The 3,885-nt window shown below is 34.4% G+C and overlaps 1 pseudogene; it reads right to left on the reverse strand.

Annotated features, from left to right (window-relative positions):
• Positions 1–867: 867 nt before the first annotated feature.
• On the reverse strand, positions 868–3,792 carry LOC107692537 (methylthioribulose-1-phosphate dehydratase-like; annotated as a pseudogene).
• Between the last annotated feature and the right edge of the window lie 93 nt (positions 3,793–3,885).

The raw sequence follows: 3,885 nt of genomic DNA on the forward strand, positions 1-3,885 counted from the left end.
AAAACTTATTTGAAACCTTAAAAGTAGACACTTTACTTACATTTAATGTGCTTTCTATGGACATACAATCACTTTTGTAAATTTCTTTTGATGTGGACATCTTAACGTCTTTGACCCATGTGCATTTTTATAAAACGATGTACTTGTTTTTATATTTAAAAAAAATCAATTAATAGTTTCTAAGGTTTCCAATTTGAACTAATATCTTGTATAAAGTGTACCCCAGAAATTGAATTAATTAATATTTAAATATTTAATTAATTTGCATGAATTATGATTTAAATATTTAAGTAATTAAAAAATATATATATATATATAAATTATATTATACATATTAAAGGATGCATTCAATTCAGTGACATTTCAATGGAATTTATAGTATTAGAAAACATTTATATTTCAAATAATTGTTCATAAAAAAATAAAACATATTTCAAATGCTGCTCTTTTGAACTTTCTAGTCATCAAAGAATCCTAGAAAAAAAAAATTAAACAAGCTTCTTGAGCACCAAAGTCAGCAGATTAAAGGACCATGGTCCTTTTTGAAGGACCATGTAACAATGAAGACTGGAGTGGCTGCTGAAAATTCAGCTTTGCCATCACAGGAATAGATTACATTTTAAAATATATTAAACAGAAAACAGCTATTTTAAATTACAATAATATTTCACTATATTACTATTTTTACTGTATTTGTAATCAAATAAATGCAGCCTTGGTGAGCAATTCTGTCAAAAACATTTAAAAAAAACCCTTTCTTCAGGAATTAAAAAAAAACAAAACACTTGTGCACAAAACCAACAAATATACAGTTATAACTCTATCCCCTGGTTTCACAGACAAGGCTAAAATCCTAGACTAAAATGTAAGTCTGAGCTGTTTCAACTGAAAGAAACGTGCACTGACTGATCTTAAAATATATCAGCACCTTTGTTTTATCTTAAGATGCAAACCAGTAATGTTTTCTTCTAAGTACGTTCATAAAAATGACTTAAATGTCCTAATTGAACTATTGGCCTAATTCTGGCTTAGTCTAAGCCCTGTCTGTGAAACCGGGCCTATATTTCTAAGCAATTTTAGCTTATAAGCACTTTTATTTTATAGCAATTTCATTTGAATACAAACAGCTGCCAAATTAGGCAACAAATGTTAATCATGACATTATGATGCCATTGTTGCTAAGCATCATAGCATCCACACAAAAAGAAGAATGCATGCAAGCCATTCTAATCATTATTCTTACATTGCATTCTGTTTGCAGGTAATTGACATTACACTTTGTAAAAAAAATAAAAATACTGAAAAGAATATTGTTGTGAACATCATAGATTTTGTGCAAAAATGCATTAAGCATTTATTATTTTGAAAACATAGTGGTAACATTTGGTAACTTTACAGACTTAAATGTATCAAACAATGCCTTTATCTTCAGTAGGAAGAGCAGAGGGTTCTAGGCCACACTGTTTCATCTGCACAGCTATGTCAAATAAGTAGTCATAACATTCACACCTGAAAAATAATACAGATTTAAAAGATAAATATTGTATGCATACACAGAATATAGCCATGAGGTGTGCATTGCATTTCCTATAGCCTCACATTGTCTTTGCTTTCTCCCGGGTCTCTCCCCAGACGTAGACCCCATGTCTGCGGACGAGAACAGCACAGGAGTCGGGGTACATGTCCATGGCTCGGGCCATGCGCTCTTTTAAGTCTTTCTCCTCTGGGGTGTTCTCAATAATTGGAACAACTAGAGTGTCATCATACATACAAACAGAAAGTAAAAGCAGAAATTAAGATGCTGACATTACAATCACAACTGTTCGTTTTTGGATGAACTACTATAGGACAAGAAAGTGTTACAGATTACTAATGTAAAATGGCAAGAGTGAAGCCTCTTAGCAGCAAGTACAACCTGTAGTTTGTACCAGAGTTTCCTTTTCGAATCCCCTTGATCATCTCTTGATGCCTGATGCGGAATTCCTTGCCAGGAAACATGAGAGTTGCCATGACAGCAGACTTTGAGTGTGTATGGATAACTGCCTGAGCTCCTGTGGAAAAGAAATGACAATGTATTTTAGATACAGTACAGAACAAAAGCAACCCACTGTGTGTGGACAGGTACCTCTCATTGTGTAGGCGTTCATGAAGAGGGGCGTGCATTGGCTTTTCTTCAGCTTTTTCTGTGGAGGTGGACAACTGATGTCCTTCTCATCAATATCACACACAAACAAGTCATCTGGCTATAAACAGGAGTGGAAAGATAGTTTGTTGGCGTTATTTCATTACCTGCCGCAACAACGTAGTATGACGCAATAATAAAAAAAAAAAAAAAAAAAACTTACTTGTATTCTCGCCTTCTGAACACCTGAGGGAGCTATATAAATGTGCTCACTGGAAGAAGAAATAATTATGCATTTCAATAAATTTCATACATTTGCAAGTATATGGTACATGCATGTTTTTAATTTCTCACATAAAAATAAATTTGAAGGGCATTAAAGTAAACCTAGGAATGAAAATTCTGTCATCGTTTACTCACCCTCATGTTCTTCCAAACCTGTATGACTTTGATTCATCTCTAAAACACAAATTAAAATATTTTTTATTGAGACCCAAAAGGTTTCGGTCCCTCTATTGAAGGTCCAGGTAACCAAACAGGTTATAAAGGCATTGTAAAATTAATTCATATGAATCAAGTGGTTTAATTCAAGTTTTGTGAAGAAGTATGATCGCTTTATATGATGAACAGATTTAATTTAGGCCTTTATTTGAATGGTCGATGCACATACATGTATAGTGGATTACATATGGTACACAAGGAAGCTTGTGCATGTGTCTTAACTTTTTTGGACCTTTTAAGATTTGGTTAATCTTAAAAGATTTAGGATTTGGATACCTGGACTCTTAATGGAGAGACAGAAACCTTTTAATGAGTGTTTTGCGGTCTTGTGTGTTTTTGAACAACATGAGGGTAAGTAATTATTGACAGTATATTCATTCTTGGGTTTAAGTCACAAACATCATGGATGGATGGATGGATAGACAGATTAATTAATTCATTTAAAAAAGGGAAAATATTTCAGAGAGGACATCTGCAGACTGTGTCATGGTCAAGATATATTAGCATTTTTTACACCACACAATTTTGTCATCATAAAATATAATATTTGGGAGAAAAGTCGCTCTGTCAGAATTTGGTACATCTGTTTTTAAGACCTTTCCATTTCTTTATCATAAACACTTTTCACGTCACTGATCCACATAGCAAGTGAATATTGTGGAACACAGTGGATTTTATTATTGGAGTAAACTGCCTTGACTAACCCATGCCGCAGGCTTATTCCTCCCCCGGTTCCTGTCACCCAGCCCAGCTTATCAGCACACGAGGATGGTCCTTATCCTTAAACAATAATATCTGTTACTGCATGGTCACCACCATAACGCACACTCCTGATCAAATCTTTAATGCTGTTGTCTCGATAATAAGGAAGCTTATTAGATTCTGGAGAAACAACGATATCGAATATTTCTGATTCCACAAAACCAGGCACAAGGACATTATATTTATAGTTTTACCCCTATTTCCTTTCCGTTGCACTCCGCTTGTACAGTGTTTATCATCGACGACATTCTTAACACACTGAAAAAGACTGTAAAAATAATGCTGAACAGACTCAAGCTTTTATGATTAATACTTCAGTTCGTTTCGAGGCGCTAATCAGCCCACAACAACTCGCTCAAAACCAACACCTGATGCAACAGCAAGCACTTAGAAGCGGAAGAAGGAAGTGCAGATCTTTAAAAGATAAAAGACCCCCAAACAAGGAGGTAGGCACGTGTCAAAAATGTCAACACACACACACACACACACACACACACACA

This window comes from Sinocyclocheilus anshuiensis, unplaced genomic scaffold (assembly GCF_001515605.1).
Source record: "Sinocyclocheilus anshuiensis isolate Anshui unplaced genomic scaffold, SAMN03320099.WGS_v1.1 scaffold1082, whole genome shotgun sequence".
Lineage (NCBI taxonomy): Eukaryota > Metazoa > Chordata > Actinopteri > Cypriniformes > Cyprinidae > Sinocyclocheilus > Sinocyclocheilus anshuiensis.